At 30.3% G+C, this 12564-nt stretch overlaps 1 long non-coding RNA gene across 1 annotated transcript; it reads left to right on the top strand.

Moving 5' to 3' along the window:
• The first annotated feature begins 253 nt into the window (after positions 1–253).
• On the top strand, positions 254–2582 carry LOC143058412 (uncharacterized). Its single transcript, XR_012973049.1, has 3 exons — positions 254–468; positions 982–1114; positions 2408–2582. It is a non-coding gene; the product is annotated as an uncharacterized LOC143058412 (long non-coding RNA).
• The last annotated feature ends 9982 nt before the right edge of the window (positions 2583–12564 follow it).

Below are 12564 nucleotides of genomic sequence, written 5' to 3' on the forward strand. Positions count from 1 at the left end.
TTGAATGTAGTTAACATTATGTTAAGGAATTCTGTACAACGCTTTCCAACCATGCATTTTGTACTAGGTTTTGTGTATTCCTTTATTCATTTTAGCCATGGCGTTGTCAGTTTGTTTTCAGTTGATACCCTTTGGTATCTTTCGTCCTTTTTTAATCAGAAATGTGGAACTCGGAGTATTCAATTTTTGAAATTATGATACAAGTATTATGTACACGATGTATAAATCTTGAGATGAATGTATTTAACTTAAATAACAAGCTTATAATAATGTACGTAAAGAGTCCAAGCACCGTGAAGACTATCTAAAATTTCTTATTTATACACTTGAATGAGTGCAGTAAAGGATTTATTCTGAAATTTGTAGATTTGCGAAGATCAAATAGAAGAATATTAAAAATTGAAGATTATATAAATAGTAAATCAGATCGAGAAGGGTTTTTGGTAAGAAAGATTGACGACATAAAAGGTAAATATTAGTTATTCTGTTTATTTAGACCTTATGCGTAAACTGTTTTATTTTTCAGTGTGTTAATATGTCGTTTCATTGTAATCCTTGAATAGGTGTTTCAGAAAAGTTAAATTACGGATGACTTGTGTGTCTTCAATTTATATTCATTTGCGGTGCCTTTAACCTTTGTATTTCAAGTTTTCTGTTCTCGATTTGATCTTTAAAGAAGTGTTTTTTCTTTATTTTAATATGCATTAAATTCATAAAAATGCGGTGAAATTTTTTTCTTCATACTTTGCTAAAAATTTTGAAAATAATAAATTTCAAATTATACACGTTCTCTAATATAAGTATTCAACTATTTGTGAGGAAAATATTTTCTAAAATGATTTCTTTTTCGAAAAAAAATATAGTTTACTAACAAACTATTTATTAATATTATATTTGACCTAATCAATCAATCATCGTTATGTAGTTTAAATTTTTTTGAGCTGTTTGATGTGTATATTTGTCGTTTACCATTTATAAAAGGAAGAGGTGTGTTTACGACAAAACCGATTGAAAAAGGCGAGTTTCTGTTTGAATATCGCGGAAATTTAACAACAGTTGATCCAGGCTTCAACGAGTATGCATTCGAGTTTCTTTGGAATTCAAGAAAATGTTGGTAAGTTTAAACTTTTTATGCTAAATGATTTTATTTGTCTTGTCGACTTCAAAACTATATGGTAGCGGTTTGAACACGTATATGACATTAAAGTGGTATTGGGATATTTCGCCATCTTGTAAAAAATCAGTGAACCTAATGTCTAGTGTCTGTTAATTAAATAAAAAAAAAATATCATACAAAAATGCAGATAACTGAATGAACACTGTCATTTGAAAAAAAGAATTCGCAATTAATTTTGGTTTAAAAAATAATGCCATTTGAATGGGAGTAAACTCTGGAAAAGTGCATCTTCTGAAGAAATTTACATGGAATGTTCCAATTTCGTATTTAACCGGGAAAAAAAACGTATGTTGACTTTATCCCTTATTTTGATATTCTCAATTTTGTGTGTTTTATTTTACTATTCTATCAAGTTGTGTAGCTTCTAATTGCATACTGATGTTATTATCCGTCTAAGCCATACACAATGTGCCACAACCTGTAGCTTGATAAATTACATGATGACCTATCGTTTTTAGTATACTTTGGAACATATATTACTATACAATAGGTTTTGGCAAAATGAGCCAATTCTATCCTTTCATTTGAGACTCGCGTACCGTACCGCCTGAAGGAAAACAATACGTTTTTTTTTGTGTTGATTATTCATTTCTTGAATTTTGGTATTCATGCAATTGCAAGAAACTTCGATATTTCAATTGCAATAATCTGCTCCTTTCTATCACACAATTTGCTTTTTCGTATAGAGTCGACTTTATAAACGATCCTTTTTAGTAAAATAGAAGAAAAACATTTGCTTCAGATCTTTAATATTAGTATCACGCTATTCAGATATATTTTTTTAAGTTGATTTATAACTCATCATTTATCCAAATCAAGAATACCAGAAATTAAACCAGTTCTGGCCTGATTCCTACCTTGATGTATTTAAATGTATCGAAAATGACCTCAAACCTTTCACCGACTGTTTATTATCACTGATCAATAACGTTTTTGTTTGCCTTTAACTTACAGCAAACTTCAAACTGAAACTATGCCTATTATCTTAATATTTACCTTTTAACCATCACATTTACTTCTAACATAAATTATTAACCTTAATAGTTAATTCTAACCTTTAACTTTAACCGTTCTAGTTAATGGTAACCTTAATCTTTGAACTTATCATTATACCGTAACCTAAAAACCCATAACTTTTAAAATTCACTGGAATCATAACTTAAGTTAATTTGTTATATTCGCACCATTAAGCTACAGTTTAACAGTAAGATGTTCTTTCCATCATTGCAGGATCGATGCATCTAATGACGACAAATCCTTGGGAAGGCTAGTAAACGATGACGAGAATGATAGTAACTCTATTGTTAAGAGAATAATGGTCGGTGGTCTTCCCCATCTTTGTTTCTATGCTAAAAGAACAATCCGCGAAGGTGAAGAAGTAACATTCACATACTTTCAAGGAGAATATGACCAGTTTCCTTGGCGGTTAAAGGTAAGTACTATTTACTTCAGGATTTGTTAATGACAAAATATGTGAATGCATACAGATATTGAGTCTAGTTCAAGTTTAAAGGTTAAAATTGATGGTTAAGGTGATAGTTTTATTAAAAGGTTAAGGTAAAATCCAAAAGTTAAGGTTATAATGAATATTATCTAAAGGTTGCTGTTGACATTCAAATTATGTATGCACATGTACAGTTCACAAAACGCTTCTGTTGATGCTTAGTTGATCGTTGGATAAGTGTTTATCTTGTGATTGATATATAATACCATTGTGGAGAAATTTTCATAAAAGGTAAGCATTTACTCCTTTACATCAGAATCATTCTAAGGATTGTTTAAAACGACGCCTTCGTCCATTGATTTGATTGAGCACACACAGTCAATCTGATGAAAACTAAAGATTAATCCTTGAAGTTTAATGTACGAAATCATTCCATTACAATGTTAAATTTTTATCATTTCTGAAACCAATACATCAGTATACATTTACATATGAATATCATAGCGTGGTCAATTATTACCCTTATATTTATAAAAACACTTTTCGTAAATATAAAAAAAGGAAGATGTGGTTTGATTAGTAATGGGACAAATCTCCACTTGTGACCAAAATGAAACAGTAATAAACAACTATAGGTCACCGTACGGTTTTCGACAATGAGCAAAGCCCATGCCGTGTAGTACGCTATACAAGATCCCGAAATGACAAAGTAAAACAATTCAAACGTAAAAACTAACGGTCTTATATGTGTACAAAAAATAAACGAAAATCAAACATGTACCACATTAACAAACAACAACCACTGAATTACAGGCTCTTGACTTAGGACAGGCACTTACATACAGAATCGGGTGGAGTTTAACATGTTAGCGGGATCCCATTCATCCCCCAAACCTGGGACAGTGGTATAACATTACAACATATGAAAAACCTATACAAATCACTTAAAATAGACGTAAATCATCAGATGGACAAAAATTCAAGTGGACTACAACACTGCATTAGAAACTTTTTCTCTCTACCCATAACAATCAGTCAGGAGTGACACAATTTTCTAACTTGCTCTCACCCTAACTTTTTATTTTGTCTTAATTCGGTGTGTTGTATATGTTAACGGCAATAAGTGAAATTAGGTAATAAGATTAAATCCTAGGCAATAAGCTAACGCCTAGGCATTCAGTTATTGCCTGAAATTTTCAGGCATTAAGCTTATTTCCTGAAATTTGAAGATGATTATTCATCCTATTGCCGAACATAACTTTAGGCAATAAGTAAACTCTGGAATGTATGCATAGTAAGTGATTTCTTCTTCATATAAAGTCGTTTGTTAATAATATTTCTAAAATTACATGTATTAATATACATTCATTTGACAGATTTTCAAAAGTATGTTTAATTAGTTATTTTAACAGTTTTGCAAAATATTAAAAAGATTTAAAATGAAAAACAAGCGGTTGTATCCAATTAAAAAAAAAGGGGGGATTTTATAGAATAACTATATTATTTATTTGAAAATTTGTACACTTCGCTAGTCGAGCTGGTTAGAAATGCACAAAAGTAGGCAGCATTAGGATATGATTGTTTGCTCACACCATTGCTATCAGTCGTTTGACATGCCTTTTCATAAGTTATTTTGAATAAAATGTTTAATTCTTGAAGGATAGATAAGCAAAATATTTGGGGTTTTTTTAACAATAAAATTGAAAATGGAAATGGGGAATGTGTCAAAGAGACAACAACCCGACCACAGAAAAGACAACAACAGAAGGTCATCAACAGGTCTTCAGTGTAGCGATAAATTTCCGCACCCGGAGGCGTCCTTCAGCTGGCCCCTAAACAATTATACACTTGTTCAGTGATAATGAACGCCATACTAAACTCCAAATTGTACACAAGAAACTAAAATTAAAAATAATACAAGACTGACAAAGGCTAGATGCTCCTGACTTGGGACATGCGCAAAAATGCAGCGGGGTAAACATGTTTATGAGATCTTAACCCTTTCCTATACCTCTAGCCAATGTAGAAAAGTAAACGCATAACAATACGCACATCAAAATTCAATTCAAGAGAAATCCGAGTCTGATGTCAGAAGATGTAACCAAAGAAAATAAACAAAATGACAATAATACATAAATAGCAACAGACTGCTAGCAGTTAACTGACATGCCAGCTCCAAACTTGACTTCAATCAAACTGATTGAAAGATTATGTCTTCATCATATGAATATCAGGCACAATCCTTCCCGTTAGAGGTTTCGTATCATACCATCATAACATATATGAAAAGAACATAACCCGTGGCATGCCAACAACTAGTTTTTGAATAAATGAGTTCAGTTCCGATGCAAAGACCCTATAAGTGAATCAATATTAACGCCAAAATATGCAATCTTTAATGACCTGACAACAGTTTCGTATCTATATCCCTTTTTAATACGTCTTTTTAAAGGTTTTAATAGTTTCTAAGGGAAATACTGATATTTTTGTGCTTTATAAAGAAGATTTCCATAAAAAATTGAATGTGAAATACCAGAACGTATAAGAAGTCTACATGTTGAGCTATATTTTCAAATGATGTCGGAATTTTTTTTTCCCATTAAATTAAAAGGTTATCAGAGAAGATATACTAAAAGGATGTTTACTTTGTTAAGATTTAGCAAAACTATTCTTCTTTTGATAAAAGATGAAGGTTTTTTTATTTGTAATAACATTTTTTAAGGCTTCATTATAAGTTTGTCTTAAGAATCAAGCTATAATCAGAACTTAAATACTTCAAGTTTTGTTTCAGTAGAACAAGAATGCAGTTATTGTAAATACAAATCAGGAGCCAACATTAGATTCAGTATTTTTTGTACATCAAGATTTTTTTTTCATAAAATATGCTCAATTCCAATCATTCTTTGTAAATGTCTTTTAGTAATTAAGTTTGAATAAAATGTTGGTAGTTGAAAGATACATATGCATCAACTTTTGATTTTGTTAAATAAGAATTCAATTATTTCTTTATTTTAATGAAAATCATTGATCACCATTGTATTGTTGTAGTTGATGTAGTTAAGGAATATTTATTTTTAATTACGGTTAAAGAACATCAGTAAAAAATATTTCAGCTGTTCGCATTGTTTAAAATTACAAATATTTCTTATTTTATTAAAGTAAATAATTATCAAAGGTACCAGGACTATAAGACGTGCGTTTCGTCTACATAAGACTTCTCAGTGTCGCTCATTACACATTTTTAAAAAGCCAAACAAGAACAAAGTTGAAGAGCCTTGAGGATCCAAAATTAATACTTGCAGCAATTATACTTGTAATTTGTTAATTTTATGGTGGCGATTAAGATAATAAAAATGATTTTTAAGATTATAAGGATACAAAACTTTGATAATTGAAAACCATGTTACACCAAAATGTTTAAGAACGGCTACTTTAATTTATTTCCCGTAGACACACCGTTTTAGAACTGTCCGGAATTGAAATATAACTTTATATAATTAAGTTTAAAACTGATTGGTTGTAAATCAAATGACCATTAGTTTTATAACTTTAAAGGATTAAACTTTTATCGACACTGATGTAATCAGAAGAAACTTCATTCTTTGTTCAAGTTTTCAAAAACCTCCAAACATTATAAATTGCGTGTGAATTTATCAATCTCCACAATTGATAACTGTTTATAACCATAAATCTTAAATAAATGGCTTTTAATGTCAATGATGTGTTAGCTTGAATTCCCATTGGATAATTCTGGAAATATAACAGGTAGGCTGATAAAAACTTGCAAGCATGTCATATCAACGATGATAAATTAGTAGTACCTCCCATAGGCTCAATTCTATGCAGTTCATTCTAGTTTTGAAATTCAGAGTGCTTGGACGTTTTTTCTGTTACTTTTAGTTCGAAAGGTATTACTGAACTTTATGAAAACATTGACCTGATAATAACTTGTGTGAAATTATTTTTTTTGCGTCTTCTGAATACATATTCATCTTGGATTTATACAGGAAGGAAATACAGATGAAATAACACCTGTGGTAAGTAATGTTTTTTTCCTATTAATGAAACAAAAAGTAAATATAATTTGAGGAGTTGGTAGTTAAAGTCAATTTTTATTTAAGTTTTTAGTTACACCTAAAGATTTATTAAAGGATATGTTGGCTTTTATTTGAAGCTATCTCTAAGTTTATTAATGCATCTGAAAGATCTTTTCTTTATCTTTTTAAAGCAGAAAACCGTTTAAAGATATCTCTTATAATGGAATAGTTACTAATAAAACCGGGCCTGAATAACTTTTAAAAGTCCGTAAGAATTATAATTTGCACTGAAATGGCTTGCAAACTTTTTCATAACATCCATATTTTATAAGCTATATTTAGTTTTGTTAATGCGTCTGAAAGATCTTTTCGTTGTCTTTTTAAAGCAGAAAACCATTTAAAGATATCTCTTATAATTAAATGGTTAATAATAAAACCGGGCCTTAATATCTTTTTAAAACTCCGTAATGCATTTAAATGTGCCCTGAAATGGCTTGCAATTATTTTCATAACATCCATATTTTATAAGCTATCTCTTTTTTTATTAATGCATCTGAAAGATCTTTTCTTTATCTTTTTAAAGCAGAAAACCGTTTAAAGATATCTCTTATAATGGAATAGGTAAAAATAAAACCGGGCCTGAATATCTTTTTAAAGTCCGTAAGAATTATAATATGCACTGAAATGGCTTGCCAACTTTTTCATAACATCTATATTTTATAAGCTATCTTTTATTTTGTTGCTTCGTCTGAAAGATCTTTTCTTCATCTTTTTATAGCAGAAAACCGTTTAAATATATCTCTTATAATGGAATGGTTAATAATAAAACCAGGCCTTAATAACTTTTAAAAGTTCGCAATGTATTTAAATGTGCACTGAAATGGCTTGCAATTATTTTCATAAAATCCATATTTTATAACCTATCTCTACTTTTATTAATGCATCTGAAAGATCTCTTCTTTATCTTTTTAAAGCAGAAAACCGTTTAAAGATATCTCTTATGATGGAATAGGTACTACTAAAACCGGGCCTGAATAACTTTTAATAGTCCGTAAGAATTATAATTTGCACTGAAATGGCTTGCAAACTTTTTCATAACATCCATATTTTATAAGCTATCTTTAGTTTTGTTAATGCGTCTGAAAGATCTTTTCGTTACCTTTTTAAAGCAGAAAACCATTTAAAGATATCTCTTATATATAATGGTTAATAATAAAACCTGGCCTTAATATCTTTTTAAAAGTCCGTAATGCATTTAAATGTGCACTGAAATGGCTTGCAATTATTTTCATAACATCCATATTTTATATGCTATCTCTTTTTTTTATTAAAACATCTGAAAGATCTTTTCTTTATCTTTTTAAAGTAGAAAACCGTTTAAAGATATCTCTTATAATGGAATAGGTAAAAATAAAACCGGGCCTGAACAAAATTTTAAAAGTCCGTAATAATTACAATATGTACTGAAATGGCTTGCAATTATTTTCATAACATCCATATTTTATAAGCTATCTCTTTTTTTATTAATGCATCTGAAAGATCTTTTCTTTATTTTTTTAAAGCAGAAAACCGTTTAAAGATATCTCTTATAATTAAATAGTTAATACACGGCCGACACTCGGCTAACCGAGAGATTGGTCGGTTAATCTATATTGAGTATGTGGCTATATGGGCGATTGGTCTGTTAATCGGGTTGGTTATACGTCTGTTAAGAGTAAAACGCACAATTTAATGTTAAACTCTATTTAATATACAGATTTTTGGCATATTATAAGAACAAAATAAAAAAAAGAAAAGTGTCTGACAAAATGATATCTATCATAGAACATTTTCCACCTGCAAAAACATTTCATAGTCTGCACAGTTTTCAGTAAAACTAAGAGGCGTCGCGCAAGTATGTTTTATTTATGCTTATACGCATAGCATTTTTTTTTAATAAAAGGAAACAAACAATTTTAGATATCATTTAAAGGACACAAAATAGTACTTTGGTTCTAAAAAATAAATTGACTTTAGTAAATATTTCATAATTGTAATATAACGTGAATAATACCACGTTTTTATTGAAAATTATGGGAATAAAGTCTGTTAATGGGTTGGACAATTGAAATTGTGTCAGTTAAGAGTTATTTAGCCACGATAATAGTTTGCTACCTTTATATTTTCCCATTGAAAAAGTTAAGAATGAGATGTTCTTGAGTAAAAAAAAATTGACACTGAATACGGTGCAACAGTATCCTTCTAGTAAGAGCATTTTTATTTTGAATTTCTTTGCATTTTATGGAAGGATGTGTCTATGGATTGGCCTCTGGAATATGCATGCATTTATTATTAACGTTTTCAATCAGCCTTTTTTGTGTGTGTTCAGAGTAGCACGTTCACAAATCCGACTGAAAGTGTCTTTCTAATACAGCACAGGGTACATATAACGTGTTGTGGTTCTCATATGCACATAATGTTTGTCACTGGACGTTAATCCTAATTCGTCAGAATCATCCAACTGATTCTTTTCTTCTATTACTTAATCATATGTTGTTTAAAAATCATTCTAAAGAAGTAAATGGAAAGGAGCGAATGCAGCTACATAAGGTTATCCTAAGTTTTAACTCATTTCATTCCATTTCTAGTTCCTTTCTACATAAGTGCAGAGGAGAACTACACATGTAAACTTCTAGCATTTGTCACCAATATGAGTACATCACAATCCGTTACTGTTTCAACACTCAGGGGTTTCATGTCTGTATTCTTAAAAAAATATTATTTGTTCTCTCTTTTTTTAGCAATGCATCAGCCTCTACTGTTCTTATCTATTATTCTATATTCTGCGTATCCATCCAGATTCTCTTGTATACCACGAGGGTCCGGATCGGGGTGTTGTTTATTTCTGTGCTATTTAAATTGTTTTGTCACTTTTCTTTCAATTTTATTGATCTTACTCATTATTCTTTCTCTATTCTTTATATTTTAGCATCTCAATATATTTAACTTACTGATGTTGAGTTACCTTACGACGTTTATCTCTTATTTATATACTAGTTACCAATGTAGATGACAAATTGGTCACATTCATGACAATTAAACAGAATCCACATGATATATGCGACCATTTTTGGATGAAATTAATATTACTACAATATTACACTTTTTGAAACCATTTTTATCAATTTTCATTTTCCATTGTCTTAATTGTTCATGATTGTTCATGTGTTGTTTCCGTATATTTTATGTTTCATTGTCCATTTGCTGTTTCCGTATATTTTAGCCGCTCTTCTTGAGCCTACCCATTTGATTCGATCACACCCAATATAGCAATAAAATTATACTTTATTGCCATTCATTACTCTTAACAGACCAATCAACAGACCGGGTTTTATACATCCGACCCATTAACAGACCAGGTTTTAAATAAAGATTGATTTATGTTACGAAAATACAGATTTTCGTGTAGATTTTTCACACAATGATATCAATATGGTTAACAAACATAATGCCTGTCTTTTTTCGATGTTCAAATTATTGCATGCAAGTAAATTCAACTAACGTGTCATTTTGTGTACTTTATGTATGTGTAAAATGTGTATAAATTTATTGATGAGTAACCCGCCTTTTCATTTTATAGATCGTACATTGAAGCTAGAAAAATAATAATTACACCACTGCATTCAGCACATTTGATTGTTTTGTTAGACATGAATAATTTTTATGATAACAATATATTTAAAAAGTTATACAATGAAACATGCTGAACTTTCAATGATTTTCCCCGATAACACCTGATTAACAGACTTTAGCCAACCCGATTAACAGACCAACCGCCGATATAGCCGCATACTCAATATAGATTAACCGACCAATCTCTCGGTTAGCAGAGTGTCGGCCGTGTAATAATAAAACCGGGACTTAATAACTTACAAAAGTCCGCAATGCATTTAAATTGCACTGAAATGGCTTGCAATTATTTTCATAACATCCATATTTTATAAGCTATCTCTACTTTTATTAATGCATCTGAAAGATCTTTTCTTTATCTTTTTAAAGCAGAAATTCGTTTAAAGATATCTCTTATGATGGAATAGGTACTAATAAAACCGGGCCTGAATAACTTTTGAAAGTCCGCAAGAATTATAATTTCCACTGAAATGGCTTGCAAACTTTTTCATAACATCCATATTTTATAAGCTATCTCTACTGTTATTAATGCATCTGAAAGATCTTTTCGTTATCTTTTTAAAGCAGAAAACCGTTTAAAGATATCTCTTATAATGGAATAGGTAAAAATAAAACCGGGCCTGAATAACTTTTAAAAGTCCGTAATAATTATAATGTGAATTGAAATGGCTTGCAAACTTTTAAATAAGATAGATATTTAATAAGCTATCTCTAAATTTGTTAATACATCTGAAAGATCTTTCCTTTATGTTTTTAAAGCAGAAAACCGTTTAAAGATATCTCTTATAATTAAATAGTAAATAATAAAACCGGGCCTTAATAACTTTTAAAAGTCCGTAATGCATTTAAATGTGCACTGAAATGGCTTGCAAACATTTTCATAACATCCATATTTCATAAGCTATCTTTAATTTTATTAATGCATCTGAAAGATCTTTTCTTTATCTTTTTAAAGCAAAAAACTGTTTAAAGATATCTTTTATAATTAAATGGTTGATAATAAAACCAGGTCTTTATATCTTTTAAAAGTCCGTAATGCATTTAAATGTGCACTGAAATGGCTTGCAAACATTTTCATAACATTCATATTTTATCAGCTATCTCTACTTTTATCAATGCATCTGAAAGATCTTTTCTTTATCTTTTTAAAGCGGAAAACCGTTTAAATATATCTCTCATAATGGAATAGATTATAATAAAACCGGGCCTGAATAACTTTTAAAAGTCCGTAAGAATTATAATGTGCACTGAAATGGCTTGCAACTTTTCATAACATCCATATTTTATAAGCTATCTTTAATTTAGTTATGCGTCTGAAAGATCTTTTCTTTATCTTTTTAGCTCACCTGGCCCGAAGGGCCAAGTGAGCTTTTCACATCACTTTGCGTCCGGCGTCCGTCGTCGTCCGTCGTCGTTAACTTTTACAAAAATCTTCTCCTCTGAAACTACTGGGCCAAATTAAACTAAACTTGGCCACACTCATCATTGGGGTATCTAATCAAAAAAATGTGTCCGGTGATCCGGCCAATCAACCAAGATGGCCGCCATGGCTAAAAATAGAACATAGGGGTAAAATGCAGTTTTTGGCTTATAACTCAAAAACCAAAGTATCTAATCTGCCATTGGTCAAAATGTTTATCAGGTCAAGATTTATCTGTCCTGCAATTTTCAGATGAATTGGGCAATCCGTTCTTGGGTTACTGCCCCTGAATTGGTAATTTTAAGTAAATTTTGCTGTTTTTTGTTATTATCTTGAATATTATTATAGATAGAGATAAACTTTAAATAGCAATAATGTTCAGCAAAGTAAGATTTACAAATAAGTCAAGTGACCGAAATGGTCCGTTGATCTCTTTAGGAGTTATTGCCCTTGATAGTCAATTTTTAACCATTTTTCGTAAATCTTAGTTATCGTTTACAAAAATCTTCTCCTCTGAAACTACTGGGCCAAATTAATCCAAACTTGGCCACAATCATCTTTGGGGTATCTATTTTTGGTTCAATATAAGAACTGTTTTTGTTATTCAAGACACTCAAATTTAAGATGACATAAAGAAAAAGTATCAAATATGCCATACTATGTCACTTTTTAGATGTCACTTCGTACTTTGTTGCTGGTTTTTTTTAAACTTTTTTGGATTCGAGCGTCACTGATGAGTCTTTTGTAGAAGAAACGCGCGTCTGGCGTATATACAAAATTTAGTCCTGGTATCTATGATGAGTTTATTTGTCAAAAA

This window comes from Mytilus galloprovincialis, chromosome 14 (genome assembly GCF_965363235.1).
Source record: "Mytilus galloprovincialis chromosome 14, xbMytGall1.hap1.1, whole genome shotgun sequence".
NCBI lineage: Eukaryota > Metazoa > Mollusca > Bivalvia > Mytilida > Mytilidae > Mytilus > Mytilus galloprovincialis.